We start from the raw sequence: 20,672 nt of genomic DNA, 5'->3' as shown, positions 1-20,672 counted from the left end.
TGAGCAGGGCCTCATGGGTAGGAGGCCGAGGGCGGCGTAAGTGGAGGAGGGAACGGGAGGGAATGAACATGAGACGGAACCTTGTATTCCACATTTGGCCTTTTTTAAAACCACTCTGCTAAACGTTTTATTCAGCTTCTTAATCGTCACTGCAGCCCTGGAAGTAACAAATCGCCGCATGTTTCAGGTTAGAAAACTGAGCGCCAGGTGGAAAGAAGAAAGGCCCTTAGCTTCGCTGGGCTTCACGCTTCCCACCTGCAAAAATCGCAAGGTTGACGAACTCTCTGTTTCTCAAACTAGGGCTAGTGCGTCAGGAATTCAGAATCCACGGGGATTCATGACATTGTTTTGTAGAAAAACACTTTTTATTAAGCATAGGTCTATTCTAGGGGTTTAACCATAGCTCAAGGGACTAGATCTGATAGAGTGCCTGAAGAACTATGGACGGAGGTTCGTGACATTGTACAGGAGACAGGGAGCAAGATCATCCCCAAGAAAAAGAAATGCAAAAAAGCAACATGGCTGTCTGAGGAGGCCTTACAAATAGCTGTGAAAAGAAGAGAAGCCAAAAGCAAAGGAGAAAAGGAAAGATATACCCATTTGAATGCAGAGTTCCAAAGAATAGCAAGGAGAGATAAGAAAGCCCTCCTCAGCTATCAATGCAAAGAAATAGAGGGAAACAACAGAATGGGAAAGACTAGAGATCTCTTCAAGAAAATTAGAGATACCAAGGGACCACTTCATGCAAAGATAGGCTCAATAAAGGACAGAAATGGTATGGACCTAACAGAAACAGAAGATATTAAGGAGAGGTGGCAAGAATACACAGAACTGTACGAAAAAGATCTTCATGACCCAGATAATCACAATGGTGTAATCACTCACGTAGAGCCAGACATCCTGGAATGTGAAGTCGAGTGGGCCTTAGGACACATCACTACGAACAAAGCTAGTGGAAGTGATGGAATTCCAGTTGAGCTCTTTCAAATCCTAAAAGATGATGCTGTGAAAGTGCTACACTCAATATGCCAGCAAATCTGGAAAACTCAGCAGTGGCCACAGGACTGGAAAACGTCAGTTTTCATTCCAACGCCTAAGAAAGGCAATGCCAAAGAATGCTCAAACTACCGCACAATTGCACTCATCTCACATGCTAGTAAAGTAATTCTCAAAATTCTCCAAGCCAGGCTTCAACAGTACGTGAACCGTGAACTTCCAGATGTTCAAGCTGGTTTCAGAAAAGGCAGAGGAACCAGAGATCAAATTACCAACATCCGTTGGATCATTGAAAAACCAAGAGAGTTCCAGAAAAACATCTATTTCTGCTTTATTGACTATGCCAAAGCCTTTGACTATGTGGATCACAATAAACTGCAGAAAATTCTGAAAGAGATAGGAATACCATACCACCTGACCTGTCTTGAAAAACCTGTATGCAGGTCAGGAAGCAACAGATAGAACTGGACATAGAACAACAGACTGGTTCCAAATAGGAAAAGGATTTCATCAAGGCTGTCTATTGTCACCCTGCTTATTTAACTTAGATGCAGAGTACATCATGAGAAACGCTGGGCTGGAGGAAGCACAAGCTGGAATCAAGATTGCCGGGAGAAATATCAATAACCTCAGATATGCAGATGACACCACCCTTATGGCAGAAAGTGAAGAGGAACTAAAGGGCCTCTTGATGAAAGTGAAAGAGGAGAGTGAAAAAGTTGGCTTAAAGCTCAACATTCAGAAAACTAAGATCATGGCATCCGGTCCCATCACTTCATGGCAAATAGATGGAGAAACAGTGGAAATAGTGTCAGACTTTATTTTGAGGGGCTCTAAAATCACTGCAGATGGTGACTGCAGCCATGAAATTAAAAAAGACGCTTACTCCTTGGAAGAAAAGTTATGACCAACCTAGACAGCATATTAAAAAGCAGAGACATTACTTTGCCAACAAAGGTCTGTCTAGTCAAGGCTATGGTTTCTCCAGTAGTCATGTATGAATGTGAGAATTGGACTATAAAGAAAGCTGAGCACCAAAGAATTGATGCTTTTGAACTGTGGTGTTGGAGAAGACTCTTGAGAGTCCCTTGGACTGCAAGGAGATCCAACCAGTCCATCCTAAAGGAAATCAATCCTGAATATTCATTGGAAGAATTGATGTTGAAGCTGAAACTCCAATACTTTGGCCTCCTGATGCAAAGAACTGACTTATTTGAAAAGAACCTGATTCTGGGAAAGATTGAAGCCGGGAGGAGAAGGAGACGACAGAGGATGAGATGGTTGGATGGCATTACCAACTCAATGGACATGAGTTTGAATACACTCTGGGAGTTGGTGATGGACAGGGAGGCCTGGCATGCTCTCATGGCACAATGGAAATGAGCAAAAAGGCAGTAACGTATGTCAAAAGTGGTAAATCATCTCACTTTTTCCTTATATTTTTGTTTTTAGTGCATGCAGAAGAGTGTGTCCTAGGAACCATCAACTTAGTGAGCTCACTGGGCAGGATGTGGGTCTCATGCCACCATTGTTTTATTGTTTTAGGGTATGTCTTATGCTTCTATTACATGGTTTTGTTGCTAAGCAACCCTGCTTTGTTTTGTGGTTAAGCAAATCTACTTTCTTTTTTTTAAATTGAAGTATAATTGCTTTACAATGTTGTGTTAGTTTCTGCTGTATGACAATGTGAACAAGCTCTAAGTATACATATATCTCCTCCTTCTTGTGCCTCCCTCCCAAATCTGCTTGCTTGAGTGATCATAAACTTACAGGGGTTCCCATACTTTTTTCTTCACTTAAATCTGTTAGTGAGATGAACTATTTAATCACCTACTTTGTACCTTTTGGAGAAGGAAATGGCAACCCACTCCAGTACTGTTCCACGGACAGAGGAGTCGTGGCTACAGTTCATGAGATCACAAAGAGTCGGACATGACTGAATGACTAACTTTCACTTTTTCACTTTGTACCTTTACTCTGTCCCTATTCTACCCTGCTTTACTCTTTTCCATAAACTTATCGCCCCCAGACCATCTAGAGGGTCACTGGTTTCTCCTTACCATACTGAAAGATCCCAGGAAAGCATAGGATAGTTTTGTTCCATCCTCTGATTTATATCCCCAGTGCTCAGAACAGTGTCTGTCATATAGTAAATGCTTGATAAAGTATTTGCTTAAAGAGGAAGGAAGACATTGCTGCAGTGATAGAGATGTTTGACACTGTCTCTACCCTGATACCTTCCCTTCCTCCTGGTGCTTCTTAGTCCCAAACTTCTTACCAGCACATGACCAGGAATAAAACAATCAGTTAACTCCTTTTAATGAGTAATGCTGTTCTGAGTGAGGGTTTCCCTGGTGACTCAGCAGTGAGGAATCTGCCTGACAATGTAGGAGATGCAGGTTCAATCCCTGGGTCGGGAAGATTCCCTTGAAAAGGAAATGGCAACCCATTCCAGTATTCTTGCCTGGGAAATCCCATGGACAGAGGAACCTGATGGACTACAAAGTTGCAAAGAGTCAGAAATGGCTTATCGACTAAACAATAACTCTGAGTGTGGTTATGTGTGGCTTTCAACAAATTTGGAGAGAGGCAAAATAGAGTAAGGTCAATATATAATTTATTACTTCAGGTGAGGTAAGAAACAATAGGTGACCGTCAAGTCAATACAGGTATTGTACACACCATGTGGATGACACAGGTCAAGATCACAGAGAACAAGCCCGAGACAACATGGGACACAAGTCAGGCAGGACTATCGTAGATCAAGCTAGGCGGGGAGCAGATGTCAACTGTCTCAGACAGGGGTCAGCAAACTATGACCCACAGGCCAAATCTGGCCCACTGCCTGCTTTCATGGATACAGTTTTACAGGAACCCAGCTGTGCCCATTCATCTGAATACCTTCTATGGCTGCTTTTGCACAGAGTGGAGAAGCTGCACCATAGACTCTGTGGCCCATGTCCATTGGGAAAAAAATGTACAAAAGTTGAGAATTACGTTTTGTTTGGCAGACTTACTGAGAACTTAAGCCTGGGAGGCAGCCTCTCAGATAGCTCTGAGACACTGCTCCAAAGAGGTAAGGGAAGAGCTAGAATATATAGGAGTTTTTGCAACAGAAACCAGGTAGTCAGAACATTAAGAGATAACTGTCAAAAAGGAAATCAGACATGTCAAGTTACTGAATTTAGCACTTACTTATGTATGGGAAGATGTAAGAGTCTGGGTTCATTGAAATCATTCCTTTGATATGCACCTTAGCTGTCTAGGGCCAGTATCCCACTTTTCTCCAATGAATCCCCTTGGGGTGTATAGTCTGATGGAGGCTGCAGTGGCTGAAGGTTTGATGGCTCCAATATCCTTTGTTTCCCAGTAAGGCAGGTGACATTTTTCGTCCACACCTGCACAGCCTCATATGTTTATTCTCTGGCCCTTTACAGAAGATGTTTGCCCACCCTGTTCTAGCAGCTTCTTCCTAAGAGAATTGACAGGGAGAGAGTGAAGATGGGAAGTATTTGTCTGAAAACTTTGAGGGAGATTCAGGACTTGTTGACCATCTATCTCACAACGGGATGCCACAAGCAGCATCAAGAAAACATCTGCCAAGGGAAAGAAGGCAGGCACCGAGATCAGGAAACTATGTGAGTCACAGAGGGGCACAGGGGCAAGGGGAACAGCTTAAAACACAGTTTTCTTTTTATTTGATTGATTGGTTGGTTGATCTTTTGGCTGCACCACGCAGCATGTGGGATCTCAGGGGGTCTTAGTTCCCAGACCAGGGTTCGAGCCCACTCCCCCCGAGTTGGCGCTGGACCACCTGGGAAGTCCGTAGGCTACATTTTAAAAATCTACGATGCTCAGCGGAGCTTCCTGAAAGGAAGGAGCAGGAGCACCGGAGGTGTATCCCAAGAGGTAGGAGGGGAGGGGAGAACAGCGTGTTTGCTTTGATGGCAGGCTCCAGTTTACCGGGTCGCAAAGAATCGGACACGACTGAGCACACGTGAAGAAATGGAGCAAGTTACCCAGCGTTGGGGAAGAAGATCCCTGAGGCCAGACCTTGGAGACATCACAGTGTCTTCAGGAATCAGATATGATGCTATAAGTCACTCTGACATCTGTCAGTCATTGCATATGGCTGCCCCAGGGGGAGGTGTGACCTTGAATGAAGTCAATACAATCAGTGTATACAATTGTCCCATCAGCTGATAGAATCTCCAGAGAAGGCTATGGGTTGAATGTCTTCTCGCAGAGGTTCCTAGCTTCCTGGGTTGAAGGTCTTCTCCCAGGGGTTCCCAGCAGCTGAGGAAAACGCTCTTCCTTCCTGAAGCAGGGTGTGAGCAGAGATTGCAGCATCCTCTTCATTTAGAAAGTGATTTCAGAGTAGAACACTCATTCTCTGGAGCTGACATTGTTAAAGTGATAAACATTTACTCTGCCATTCATGCATTTTATTGCATAAATTATGTATAATATATATGATGTATAATTAATGTACAATACATATATGATGCTTAATTAAATATGTTGTATATATATATATATATATATATATATATATATATATATATATAGTGTCCATGGGTTCTCCAGGGAAGAATACTGGAGTAGGCAACCATTTCCTTCTCCAGGGTATTTCCCAACCCAGGGATCAAACCTAGGTCTCCTGAACCGCAGGCAGATTCTTTACCATCTGAGCCACCAGGGAAGCCCAATAATTAAATATATATATATATATATATATATATGTATATATATATATATATATATACATATAGTGCACCTAAAAAAGTACCAGGCACTGGGCCAGGCTCTGCACTCCATGATCCCATAGTCTGCAGAGCAGAGGAACGCAGACAGAAATACATTCACAGTCCAACTGACAAGTGCTCCAAGGGAAGCAAGCACAGGTCTGGCTCACCACATAGATTTGGGGCTCAGGAGATGTAGCCAGAGTTGCATGGAAGAGGTGGCCCCTGGTCCAGCCTGGGCGACTCGAGTTTGCAACTTTAGGTGGAGCAGAAGAGAGCGTCTTTTACGCAGTCACACCATGCAGAAATTTAAGTGATAGGAGCGTTTGACTCCCTTCTCTCCTGCATGGTACCACCACCCTGAATTCCAACTCTTGGTTCCTGATTCCAGCATAAACCAGAGTGTTTACATTCATTGCCACTAGAGGGCAGTATTCAGTCAAGCGTGCTTGCTACAGTGGCTTTATTACTGTCAACCCTAGTTTCAATTTGGAGAAGGAAATGGCAACCCACTCCAGTATTCTTGCCTGGAGAATCCTGTGGACAGAGGAGCCTGATGGGCTGCTGTCCATAGGGTCGCACAGAGTCGGACACTACTGAAGCGACTTAGCAGCAGCAGCAGTTTCAATTGAACTAGTTTCAATTTTGGTTTATGGGGGGAAGGGGGACAAGAGGATAAATCTTGTGGCAATAGGGTTTTCCATTTCTTTTACGTTAATTCATAAATTGTATATGACATTTATATCCACCACCCAAAATTACTGAAAAATTAGGCAAATACTAGAGTATGACTCTGCATGGTGATTGGAAATTACTGCCTAATGTTTTCCTAGAAAATTGGTATAACTTCTCTGGTGGTCTAGTGGTTAAGAATCTGCCTTCTAATGCTAGAGGTGTAGGTTTGATCACTGGTCAGGGAACTAAGATCCCACATGCTGCCTGCTGTGGCCAAGAAAAGAAAATTGGCAAAACTAGAGTTTTGCTATGAGAATTTTCTTTTTTTAATGTTTATCTATTTATTTGTCTTCAGGGGTCTTAGTTGCAGCATGTGAGATCTTCGGTCTTCATTGCAGCATGCAGGATCTTCAGTGGCAGCGTGTGATATCTTTGTGAGTTTCCTCATGCAGGATTTTAGTTGCCATATGTGAACACTTTCATTGCAACATGTGGAATCAAGTTCCTGATCAGGGATCAAACGCGGACCTTCTGCACTGGGAGCTTAGAATCTTAGCCACTGGACCACCACCACTGAGAGTTATCTTTTCTTACTACCCCCCTCCCCACCTCCTGGCCAGGGACCTGGTAGACACACTGGTAATGTTATACTTACTTTTTTTCACGGTCTCCAGTTGGCACCATTTTCTGTCACTTGTGCTTGTTCTGCCCACACTCCACAAGGTGAGGAGAGGTTGGACTTTCCATGGCAGGTGCTATGGGGCATGGCCGGGGCATCCTCTGACAGCAAGATGGCAGAGGTGTGCCCAACTGGGCACCTGAAAACCACCAAATAAGCCTCGTGATCCTAATCTTCCATGATAATGAGTCGTTGATAGTATCTAAAGCCAGAAATAGAATGAGAGGAGGAAAAGAAGAAGAAAAAGGAATGATCATAAAACGTGTTATTTAGAAATGTATAGAAAAGTATCAGAAAAAAAATAGCTAAAACTTGAAAGTGGTTGTAATGATCTCATTACTTCTACCTTTTATTGGGTGTGTTTTTTTAAAAAAAGATTTATTTATTTTATTTTTTGGCTATGGTAGGTCTTCGTTGCTGTGCATGGGCTTTCTCTAGTTGGTGTGAGTGGGGGCTGCTCTTGGTTTCAGTGTGAAGGCCTCGCTTTGTGATGGCTTCTCTTGCGGAGCACAGGCTCTAGGCACTCACTCTAGGCTTCAGTAGTTCCGGGCTACGGGTTAGTAGTTGCGGCCCTCAGGCGCTCGAGCACTGGCTCAGTAGTTGTGGCCCACAGGCTTAACTGCTCCACAGCAAGTGGGATCTTCCCCGATCGGTGTTCCCTGTATCGCAAGGCAGATTCTTAACCACTGGACCATCAAGGTAGCCCTAGGTGTGTTTTGATGTGCGTTTTAAAATTCTAGGAAAGGTCCTAGATTCTCAACTGCTTTGTGTCCCAAAACACAAGGGGAGATTCCTAAACACCTAGACTCCACCTTCAGAGATCCAACTGGTGGGTCTGCAGTGGGTTCAGACATCTGGATGTTGAACATGGTACAAGACCTCGGTGGACCACTTTGAGGGCTTCTATTCTAGGTTTCAAGCTGGGGGAGAGAGTGGGATGGAGCTGCCCCCCAAGCTCTATTCCAGCTCCACTGCTTCCTGGCTGTGGGACTTTGAGCCACTCACTTCACTTCTCTGTTTCCTAAAGTTAACAAGGGATCACTTCTTGCATGTTTTGAGAGGCAAAAGTTGAGAGTCAAAAGAGCATCTTTTTAGAAAAATGCAATATGATCTTTGTACACAATTTCAGAATGTTCCTAGACCCTTCTGGGTCCCATAGATTCTTGGTTACAATATCTTGGAATGAATGTTTTCAAAGAATGTGTCCTTTGCAGTTCTGATGTTCAAGGTTGATCTGGATTGTGGATGCTGTGGGCAGGCTGGTTGGGGGAGAGGGCTGGATTCAACCTGGAGATCAGCTGTAGAATCTCTGTCTATGGGGCTCTCCTGGTATATGCTAAATGGGCACTTCATTCTGCTTTTTATGGGATCAAAGAGCTGGCCACTAACTCGCAGATACAAACAGGATAGAAATCTCCCCCAGCCAAGACCTTAGTAGCTAAGCTTCCTGTGAGTCCTGAGGGACCAATGATGCTTCCTGCTTTTCCTACTAAGCTATGATCTCTTCTTCAAAGACGACCACCTGCATCTTTCTATGCCCAGCACCTACAGAGAAATACTTGGCATACTTTTGCGTTAAGAAGATTCACTGAACTCAAATGAAACAGACTGAAGCAAGTGAAGTTTATTGGCTAAAACCTACATCAACCATCATAGGTAAAAACATGAAAACTTTAAATTAGAAATAAGGCAAGGTGACCCACTATTACCATTATTGTTATCACAGCTCTGGAGGTCCTGGCCAAGATTATAAGGCAAGAAAAAGAAATAATAGGTATAAGAATTGGATGGGAAGAGATTAGATTGTCATTATTTGAAGATTAAATGATTATCAGTAATTAAAAAGAGAGGGGACTTCCCTGATGGTCCAGTGGTTAAGAATCTACCTTGCAATGCAGGGGGCAAGGGTCTGATCCCTGTTGGGAAACTAAGATCCCACATGCTGCAGGGGACCTAAACCTGTGCACCCCAACTACTGAGCCTGTACACCCCACGAAAAGATCCTGCATGTTGCAACTAAGACAAGATGCAAACAAGCAAATAAACATTTTTTTAATTTTGTTTAAATAGAAAATAAGAAAACAAACCCAAGACCAAAAAAAACTTTTTTGAAGAGAGAGAGAGGACTTCTGTTTCTGGCCACAATTAACTTTTCTGCCTAAAACAACCAAAAAAAAAATAACTAACAAAATATGTGAAACAACAGTTTTCAGAAGTCTGGACAGCATACAGTGAAGGAAATTAATCTTGCAGAAACTGAAAGTAAATGATATAAGTCTTATGATTGCCCCAACTTACTGCCTTGAGTTCTTAGACTGTGGCACAACAGAGGAAACCCAGGCAGACCTTGGTGAACCCCCTGAGTTGAGGAGACAAAACTGAACGTCCAGGAAGACTAAGTCAGTGAAAGCTTGCAAGATGGAGGACTAGAGAGGAAAGAGCATCACAGGCAGAGAATCCCAGAGATCTTCAAGTGTTACCAGAAGACTGATCAGCAAGGGAACTACTCCAAAGCCAAGGAAAGAACCAAGCCAGAGGATTAGAGGTAATAGTGCCTGCTCCTACCACATGAATTATGGGAACTGAATACTTACTTTTGAAAGAGGCAATCTCAGTACTGGGGAATAATTATTCCTAGTCAGAGCACTGTTCCAGCCTGCCTATCAAATCTTAAAGATCCAACAGAATCAAATTGTTTTGAAACCACATCCCAGAATGAAAGTCAAGAGTATTAATGGGATATACAAAAATTATAAGACACTAATGAAAGAAATCAAAGATGACACAAACAGATGGAGAGAGATTCCATGTTCCTGGGTAGGAAGACTCAATATTGTGAAAATGACTATACTACCAAATGCAATCTACAGATTCAGTGCCATTCCTATCAAATTACCAATGGCATTTTTCACAGAACTAGAACAAAAAATTTCACAATTCATATGGAAACACAAAAGACCCCGAATTGCCAAAGCAGTCTTGAGAAAGAAGACTGGAGCTGGAGGAATCAACCTTCCTGACTTCAGATTATAATACAAAGCTACAGTTATCAAGACAGTATGGTACTGGCACAAAAATAGAAATATAGACCAATGGAACAAGGTAGAAAGCCCAGAAATAAACCCATGTACCTATGATTACCTTATTTTTGACAAAGGGGGCAAGAATATACAATGGGGCAAAGACAGCCTCTTCAATAAATAGTGCTGGGAAAACTGGACAACTACATGTAAAAGAATGAAATTAGAACACTTCCTAACACCACGCACAAAGATAAACTCAAAATGGATTAAAGACCTAAATGTAAAACCAGAAACTACAAAACTCTTAGAGGAAAATATAGGCAGAACACTCAATGACATAAATCAAAACAAGATCCTCTATGACCCACCTCCTAGAGTAATGGAAATAAAAACAAAAGTAAACAAGTGAGACTTGATTAAATTTAAAAGCTTTTGCACAGCAAAGGAAACTATAAGCAAGATGAAAAGACAACGCTTGAGAATGGGAGAAAATGATAGCAAATGAAAAAACGGACAAAGAATTAATTTCCAAAATATACAAGCAGCTCATACAACTCAATGCCAGAAAAACAAACAACGCAATCAAAAAGTGGGAAAACGATCTCAACAGGCATTTCTCCAAAGAAGACATACAGATGGCTAACAAACACATGAAAAGAGGCTCAACACTGCTTATTATTAGAGAAATGCAAATCAAATCTACAATGAGATATCACTTTACATCATGAAAAAGTCTACAAACAATAAATGCTGGAGAGGGTGTGGAGAAAAGAGAATGCTCTTGCACTGTTTGTGGGAATGTAAATTGGTACAGCCACTATGGAAGACGGTATGGAGATTCCTTAAAAAATTAGGAATAAAACCACCATAAGACCCAGCAATCCCACTCCTGGGCATATACCCTGAGGAAACGAAAGTTGAAAATGACACATGTATCCCATTGTTCATTGCAGCACTATTTACAATAGCCAGAACATGGAAGCAACCTTGATGTCCATCAACAGATAAATGGATAAAGAAGTTGTTGTAGTACATACACACAATGGAATATTACTCAGCCATGAAAAGGAGTGCTTTTGAGTCAGTTCTGATGAGGTGGATGAACCTAGAACCTATTATACAGAGTGAAGTGAGTCAGAAAGAGAAAGATAAATATCGTATTCTAATGCGTATATATGAAATCTAGAAAAATGGTACTGAAGAATTTATTTACAGGGCAACAGTGGAGAAACAGACAGAGAATAGACTTATGGACATGGGGAGAGAGGAGGAGAGAGTGAGATGTATGGAAAGAGTAACATGGAAATTTGCATTACTATATGTAAAATAGATAGCCAATGGGAATTTGCTGTATGTCTCAGGAAACTCAAACAAGGGCTCTGTGTCAATCTAGAGAGGTGGGATAGGGTGGGAGATGGCGGGGGTTGGGGGGAGGTTCAAAAGAGAGGGGATTAAAAAAAAGGAAGGTGATGTATGTATATCTATGGCTGATTCATGTTGAGGTTTAACAGAAAACAACAAAATTCTGTACAGCAATTATCCTTCAATTAAAAAATACAATAGAAAATATGATACATCTATAATATTAACCTTGCTGGGAAAATCCCACAAACAGAGGAGCCTCATGGGCTACAGTCCATGAGGTCACAAAGAGTTGGACATGACTAAGGGACTTAGCACAGAGCATAATATTAGCAAAACCTCTAAAACGAGAAATTAACTTTGTAAAACACATGACACTTCTGTGGGGAAATATGTGTATATATATATATATATATATATGTATGTATGTATGTATGTATGTATATGCCATGTAGCTTGAAGGATCCTTGGCAGTGAAAGTGCAGAGTCCTAACAGCTGGACCACCAGCAAATTCCTGATGTGGGGAAATTTTTGAATCCTATTAAAGAAGGCTGAGTGCTGAAGAATTTATGCTTTCAAAGTGCGGTGCTGGAGAAGACTCTTGAGAGTTCCTTGGACTGCAAGGAGATCAAACCTGTCAATCCTAAAGGAAATCAACTCTGAATATTCATTAGAAGGAATGATGCTGAAGCTGAAGCTCCAATACTTTGGCAACCTGATGTGAAGAGCCAACTCATTGGAAAAGACCCTGATGCTGGGAAAGATTGAGGGCAAAAGAAGGGGGTGACACAGGATGAGATGATTGAGTGGCATCACTGACTCAATGGACATCAGTTTGAGCAAACTCCAGGAAATAGTGAAGGACAGGGAAGCCTGGCATGCTGCAGTTCATGGGGTTGCAAAGAGTTAGATATGACTTAGTGACTGAACAACAACAAAGAATATGAGAGGATATGCAGATATGTGTTTGATGAGATGACAGTGTTATAAAGATAACGCTTCTCTTTAGATTGATATAGATATAGACACGGATACAAAAAGTACTTGATTTATCAGACATGCACAGAACTGCAAGTAGGAGAAAGCACAATACCATCTGAACAAGGTTGAGGTTTTGTTAGAAAAGAAGTAGGTGGGGATATACGTTAGGAAACCACCACAGTGTCTGCTGATCAGAAGTCGAGTGAAGTTTGAATATCAGCTTCAACACCAGAACTCTGGAACTTTGGGCAAATCCCTTAACACCTCTGACCCGTTACCATCCTTACCAAAGCCAAGTCTGGACCATTTGCTCTGTATAGCACATTTAGCTCCATGTTTCATCATTGAAGGAACAGGCTTCGGGAAGGTGGAATGAGTTGCCCACCCCCCAGCCTCCCTGCTCCTGCACCTTCAACTTCTGCATAGCAGCTCAGGGAGCAAAGAGGCACCTCTAGCCCCCCAGGCTCCTCAGCCTTTGTTCTTGGGGAAGATATCCACATGGTTGGTCTCTATTAAAGCCCCAAGCAGTGCCAGGAGACAATTTGCCATGCTGGGAAGATCAGTAAGTTCCTCAAGGACAGGGACTGCAACTTGTTAACATCTTGGGTATTAACAAGGGATGAGCAACATCCCAGCATGAGGTAAATGCCTCATAAACACTAGTTGCATGAGGCAATAAATACATTGCTTCTTATTCTGCAAGTGACAAAATTATTGTTGGGGAAACTGGGATTGTGTAACCAGGATTCTGTGATCTGACTGAAACAGAGCAGGAGCCTATGGTCCTTGCCCCCACCCTCTACCACGTCCTCTGCCTACCTTTTGCCTGTGGAAAACTTTAGCCAAAGAATAAGTTTAATCAGAGAAGTGAGAAATTTGGAAACAAAGGAAAACGGTCAAAGGAGACTAAATAATAATAATGCAGTCATTAAGCATAGTCAAGGAACTTCAGTTCTTTCTCAAGGGCTATAGATAATATTCTGAGCCACATCCTGTGGCCTGTCTTATAGACACTAAAACACCAGGTGGAGAAGTTAACTACATGATGACCAGACTGTACCCAGGACATGAGCTGCCACAATTCCAAGAACTGGCCACAAAGAAATGAGAACAAATGGATCCTGGAACTGAAGATTAACTCTGCCTAAAACAACCAAGATGTGGCTAGTCAGACCACTGATGACTAATTTAAAGATGACTGTTAGAGATGACTGTGCTGTTTTTTGCATGTATCCCCTCCCCCACACACACACACATACTCTGTCTATAAAAGTTCTCACAGCCTGCTTGTCAGCGGTGGGGGGAGTAAGCCTTTGGACAGATATCCATCACCTTCCCCCACCCCAGTTGCCAGCATCTGAAATAAAGCCAACTTTCCTTTCCACCAACCTGGCTTGCTTATTGGCTTTGGAGCGGCAAGCAGCCAGATCCACAGCCTCTTTTGGTAACATGACTACAAATTCTGCACCCTTTCTGATTGATGGCAATGCCTATTTTGTAACCAATCAGGACCCTTTGCAGCTTTCCCAGGACAGATCCCACCCCAGTATACTCTACTTTAGCTCCTCTCTGAAGTATCCAGATAATAGTATCTGATGCACATTTCTTGAATAGTTTTGCAGAGACTAAAAGCCCCAACAAATGAAAGAAATTAACCACTTAATGAGCATGAGCCCTTTCCCCCCGGACCTACTGGCCCCTAAGGATTGATAATGTTAAACCCTGTGACACCAGCCTATTACCGCCCCCCCCATCAATCAATCAGAGAACTGTGCACCAACTGACCTCTGTGACTCTCCTCCCTCACCTTGCCTTTAAAAATGCTTTGCTGCATTTAAAAATAATTTTTATTTATGTATATATTTATTTTTGGCCGTGCTGGTCTTCGTCACTGCTTGGGCTTTTTTCTAGTTGAGGTGAGCGGGGGCTACTCTCTAGCTGTGGTGCCTGGGCTTTCATTGCAGTGGCTTCTCTTATCATGCAGCACAGGCTGTAGGGTGCATGGGCTTCAGTGGTTGTGGCTTGCAGACTCTAGAGCACGGGCTCAATACTTGGGGCTCACGGGCTTAGTTGTTCCACAGCATGTGGGATCTTCCTGGACCAGGGATCGAACCGTTATCTTCTGCATTGGCAGCAGATTCTCTACCACTGAGCCACCAGGGAAGCCCACTTTGCTGCATTTTTAACCAACAAGGACTTTCTGTATAGCACAAGGAACTTTGTTCAATATTATGCAACAACCTAAGTGGGAAAAGAATTTGAAAAAGAATAGATAATGTATATGTATAACTGAATCATTTTGTTGTACACCTGAAACTAACACAATATTGTTGATCAACTACACTCCAATACAAAATAAAAAGTTAAAAAAGGAACTTCCTTGGCAGTCTGCACTTCTAGTGCAAGGGACATCGTTCAATCCCTGGTCAGGGAACTAAGATCCCACATGCTGCACAGAGTGGCCAAAAAATAAAAATAAGCAAATTATTTTTTTTAAGTTAAAAAAAAATGCTTTGCTGAAACCTATTGGGGAGTTCAGGCCTTTTGAGCATTAACTGTCCCAGACTCATTGTATGCACCTTACAATAAACCACAACCCAGTGTCAGTAGATTGGCTTTACTGCCCTCAGGCAAGTGGACCTAAGTTTTGGTTGCGTAACAATTTCATATGCCCATTGAAGAGATTGAGAATGGAGGCCAGGACCCTTCCTCCCCAAGAGTCACTGAAGATGATTGACAGCAATAAACCGTACGTGACAGTTGGAGTCTGTGAATGGTTCAAAGCAAGGCAGTCTTATTATGCCCACTTGAGTGCCAGAGGGGTCTCTGGATGCCAGGATGTATGACCACTGATAGACTCAAATAGACAATATAGTGGGCAACTTGAAGGTCTAGCAGGGGGCTTTCCAAAAGGGATGGAGAAATGGGAAAGAGAGCCCCCTGGAGAGATCCCCAAGATACTCAGGGGGACCTCCAGCCACCACATCCTATCTCATCCACAGAACCTTCCCCAGAGAGCTTCACTAATGAAGTAATAGAAATCCAAACCTTGCTTTGCATTTAGCATGAAGGTGTGAAGGGAGGCACCCCTGGCATAGTGCAGACAGTTTGAGGATCACTCTCAGAAGGCCTGTCTTCTCGGCTGTTTCCTTGCTGTGTGGCCTCAGACAAGACGCTTTCCCTATCTGAGTCTCAGTTTTCTCTCTGGAGAAATGGGAGTGATAGTGTAAACAATGTCTGCCCAACAGGTTGTTGGGAATGAGTAGGTCTTTGTAAGCTGTGCTGTGCAGAGTAACATTTGGCGTTTTATTCTAGCCTTTGGAAATTTGGAGTTTCTTTGAACTGGACTCCCCAACTATAATGAAAAGCATCAACCAAAACCAGAGTCAAGAGTCTGTCTGATGGACCTGCTTGGAAAAGGAGTCAAGTGAATGGACTGAGACACTGACAAGTCCCACATTGACCCATACATCTTTATGAGGAAAAAAAAGGTTTGAATCCACTTTTCACGGCTAATCCTGCCCTTTCTCTGGACACCAGGGTTTTCTTGGAAGCTTTGCACTGACCTTCAAGAACAGTTCCCATCAGAGCTATTTTCAGCAAAGACAGCCAAAGGAGGACAGACTCCAATGCCCTGAGTTACGAGAAGTGGTTCTGTCAAATATTAATAATTAGCTGAAATTTAACCAAATTATCAAAAGTTTGGTCAAAGGAGAGATTTGGGTCAGAGCTGGACTTGTGATATAAAATGCACTCCATAACCTGAGCACACATACCTATCAGCAGATGGGGGACTGGTCTTACTCCTGCTTTCAGTGGACAATGTACATTTTGTGAGCTCTGTCTACATCAGGGAACGGTAGTCTTCCCTATTTCCTTTTTTTTCTAAAGATTTTTAAAAATTAACTTATTTTATTTTTGCCTGCCTTGGGTCTTCATTGCTGCCTGTGGGCTTTCTCTAGTTTCGACAAGCAGGGGCTACTCTCTAGTTACAGAGTGCGGGCTTAGTCTCTAGGGCACTTGGGCTTCAGTAATAGTGGTGCACAGTCTTAGTTGCCCCAAGGCACATGTGGGATCTTCCTGGATCAGGGATTAAACCTGTGTTCCCTCCATTGGTGGGCGGATTCTTAACCACTGAACCGCCAGGGAAGCCCCCAACTATTTCCAAAGATTAGTGAGCTTTACAGTTTCTGTGAAATGCTTATAAGGATATTACTAAACAGACTCCAAGCTTCTCTCTCATCTTCACTCAAGGCACAGTGTATTCTTTCATCTTGTGTAATTAAGGATTCATCAGGATGCAAATGCTAGAAAGAGCTGCCACTGGCAGGCAAAATTTTTAGCATTTGTTTTGTTCTTATCTATTCACTCAGCCATTCAACAGGCATGTCCTGAGTGGTTTCTACTCTCAGCAACTTTGTTAAGCTCCAGAGATGCACATAAACATACACTCCTGGTCCTCAAGAAACTTACAAATAATAAACAAAAGAAAACAGAAATAGAAATGTCATTACAAACCCCGAAGTTTCATATCTGGTTTTATCATTGTACCTCTGATTCAACATTATGATTATTATTTCCTGAAAGTTGAAATCCTCCCAATCATAGTTCAATAGACTGAAAGTAAGAATTTTGCTTTCTGCGGAAACTTTATTGCTTAATCTAAAGTCCACAATACTCAAAAGAACATTTTTTCTCTTTCTTTCAGTTTGTTCTTTTAATTGAGGATAATTGCTTTACAATATTGTGTTGGTTTCTGCTATTTTTCAACATGAATCCCACATAGGTATACATATGTCCCCTCCCTCTTGAACCTCCCTCTTACCTCCCACTCCATCCCACCACTCTAGGTTGTTACTGAGCACTGGTTTGAGCTCCCTGAGTCATACAGCAAATTCCCACTGGCTCTCTATTTTACATATGGCACAATACTCAAAATTTTAATAATCCAACCAGAGTTTGAAGCACGAGGGGAGAGATGATTATTGAAGGAGTCCCAAGATTCCCTTTAGCTTCAAACTGAATGGAGCCTTGGATATTCCCGTGCCTCTTGGTGGGTCTACAGAATAGCTCAGGGTTACTTTTTGGAACTTACAGCTCTTTGAGATCTTTCTTGGCAGCCTCAAAACCACTACAGACCATTTGGTGAGATATCATTTATTGTGACGCCATCCCAATTTCTGTACATTTGTGGGAAGCATACTGATGAAGGCATGACGGTGGTTCCTCTTAAGTGGAGTCAGTCCTAGGTCCAGTATCAATAAGGAGATCAGAACAGTTCTCACATTAATGAACCTATCTGCCCTGGTTTCTGTACATGATTCCCATGCATTTGGTAAATATCAATCCCTGTGCTTCTTGATGCACCTGGGAAATCTGATGGAGTCTGACTTCTCATCTCGCACTGATGTCATTGATACGGATGGTCCAGACTCTTCCCTTGGCAGGGACGGATCCATGGTTTTGAATCCTGGCTCCTCTATTTCTCACCTGGGAGAGCTTGAGTAAGTTTCTTTATTCCTCACAGTGCTCATCTCTAAAGTAGGTTTTAACATATTGAATAAATGGGATAATTCATATAAATGAGCCAGTAGCAGTGAATGTTCAGTATTAGCCTTGCGTAGTGGATAGCTGTAATAATCAAGGGCATGCTAGAGGAACAGGGTGGTCCTGCAGCAGTGCGATTTTGAGTCTAGGACCATGGTCTAGATCTGGGAGTGACTGGTCCCCAGTTGTTCTCATCACCACAGGAAGGAGCCAGGAAGTCCTTATTTAGCAGAAGGAGAGACTGCACTGAGTATTTCTCACATGGCAATGACTGCCTTATTTTAATCAATTAATTGATTATTTATCAAACAATAAATACATTGTGGGGAAAAAATCAAATAAAAGCAAATAAACAGTACCTTTCCACTACTCTTTCCCTTCCCATTGTTCTCTTCACAGGTCACACCTGTGAACTGTCTGGAATAAACACTTCCTTCCAGACTTTCTCCACACACATGTGGGTGTATGTACATCTATGATCATGGTTATTGGGTTTTAAAATTTTAAATGAAACCATATTATGCATTTTTTTCTATAACTACCTTTTATTGGGGCTTCCCCAGTGGCTCAGTGGTAAAGAATCTGTCTGCAATGCGTAACACTCTGGTTCAATCTCTGGGTCAGGAAGATTCTCTCAGTCAGGAAGATCCCCTGCAGGAGGACATGGCAACCCACTCGGGTATTCTTGCCCGGACAATCCCATGGACAGAGGAGCCTAGCAGGCTACGGTCCATGGGATCGCAAAAGAGTTGGATACAACTTGGTGACTAAACAACAACCTTTCATTACCTTAGTAATACATCTTTGGAAATATTTTCAAAACAGAACACATTCATTCTTGTTCATGGACTGTAATCTATGTAAATAATCCTCTACTGGTGGATATTTTCGTTATCCTCTCCCCAACTCCTTTTGGAGGAAATTGTATTAAATAACACTACAAAGAGAATATCAATGTGGAGGATGTTCATTCATGAACCAAATAAGTTCAAGCTTTAGGGTTAAGGATATTCCAGGTCACAGACCCTTGGAATGAGTGGGGACTACATTTTAAAGCTTAATCAGGATTTGCTGAGCCCATGATACATATATGAAACCAGAGAATCCTATCAGGTAGGGGAGCCTGGCACAGGGGTCAAGTGACAAGGCAGCCTGAAGGAATTCTGCTAAACAGCTTTCATCTGCTTTGACTGTTTCTGTTGAGCCGTTGACATAGATGCTGGGTTTTGCCCTTGGGATTTTAAAGGCATCATGGACATGTGACTATGTACAAACAACCTACTAGGAACTGAAGATGAGTGGGGAGCAGAGAAGGGAGGGCACCCAAGTACACAAATAGCTTCATCACATTATTACAGCCACTGCTATTTTCATCAAACATTTACTGATCCTGATTCTGTGCCAGAGACTGTGAAAGCCCAGTAGCAGAGACAAGGATGAATGCTTGTACCCTACTACCAAGCACCTTGCATCAGAGGGAGGAGAAGACATAAAACCAGGAGAGGTTGTAAAATAGAGTTATATAAACAGTGAGAGAGGCACGGCAACTAGAGTCTAGAGTGAGGAGGAAATGCTTCCAGCTAGGAGGAGCAGAAAGGGAAAAGGGGAGGAAGATTGCCTTCAGATGATTTTCTTTGGTCGAGGCAGTCCTAATGCAGGTTGGAAGAGAATTTCCAGACAGAACATTTCAGAAGGGAGTGAGTTTATTAAGAACAAAGAGCAGTGATAATGTTAAGAACTGCAAGTGCAGTGTGCCAAACTTCTGACAGACCAGGGTGAGTCAATAGTTCTCATGGTTTAGTAGCCAATTGTTATACCCTCAAGACAGAAAATTCCTGCTGGAAGGTTGGCATTAGGAGATTGGTTAGGGCTTCCCTGGTGGCTCAGATGGTAAAGAATCTGCCTGCAATGTGGGAGACCTGCGTTCAATCCCTGGGTTGGGAAAATCCCCTGGAGAAGGGAATGGCCACCCTCTCCAGTATTCTTGCCTGGATAATCCCATGGACAGAGGAGCCTGGTGAGCTACAGTTAATGGGATTGCAAAGAGTTGGACATGACTGAGTGACTAAGACTAAGACACTATAGGGTGATTACTGGAGTGGGCATTTTTGCCTAATTTGGAGTCAGGAAGCCTGCTGGTGATGATCACGGGGGCTTTTTGGAAATGTTTACAAAGGGGTTCAGTCAACTTCAGAGATGACCTTGGTTCTGGGCTCCACTTCTGTGGCCTTGGTACAAGGCCTCACACCTGTGGCCTTGAAGCAGGACTCAGCATCTCCCTACATCTCCCGCCTGAGCAGATGGATGGTGTTAACATCACCATGGTAACCCAGGCTGGAGCTTTCAGGAGCATCTTCAATTCCTCCCATATCTTCCCACCCACCTACAAAAGTGAAAAAGCAAAAGTGTTAGTCTCTCAGTCATGTCCAACTCTTTCTGACCCCATGGACTGTAGCCCACCAGGCTCCTCTGTCCATGGGATTTTCCAGGCAAGAATACTGAAGTGGGTAGCCATTTCCTTCTGCATGGGATCTTCCTGACCCAGGAATGGAACCCAGGTCTCCTGCATTGCAAGCAGCTTCTTTACCATCTGAGATGGATCCCCAAATGCTCTGAGTTACAATCACACAATAGCTCTCCAATTCACACCCACTCACCTCTTC

At 42.7% G+C, this 20,672-nt stretch overlaps 1 long non-coding RNA gene across 1 annotated transcript; it reads left to right on the top strand.

Moving 5' to 3' along the window:
* Position 1: 1 nt before the first annotated feature.
* Positions 2-16,376, top strand: LOC145546345 (uncharacterized). Its single transcript, XR_014082771.1, has 4 exons — positions 2-2,542; positions 4,434-4,634; positions 6,772-6,850; positions 15,778-16,376. It is a non-coding gene; the product is annotated as an uncharacterized LOC145546345 (long non-coding RNA).
* Positions 16,377-20,672: the final 4,296 nt, after the last annotated feature.

The sequence above is a fragment of the Giraffa tippelskirchi genome, chromosome 4 (genome assembly GCF_054371585.1).
Source record: "Giraffa tippelskirchi isolate mGirTip1 chromosome 4, T2T-mGirTip1v1.2.pri, whole genome shotgun sequence".
Taxonomy (NCBI): domain Eukaryota; kingdom Metazoa; phylum Chordata; class Mammalia; order Artiodactyla; family Giraffidae; genus Giraffa; species Giraffa tippelskirchi.
Note: the sequence above shows the minus strand (reverse complement) of the source record. Positions and strands in the feature narration are given on the sequence as shown.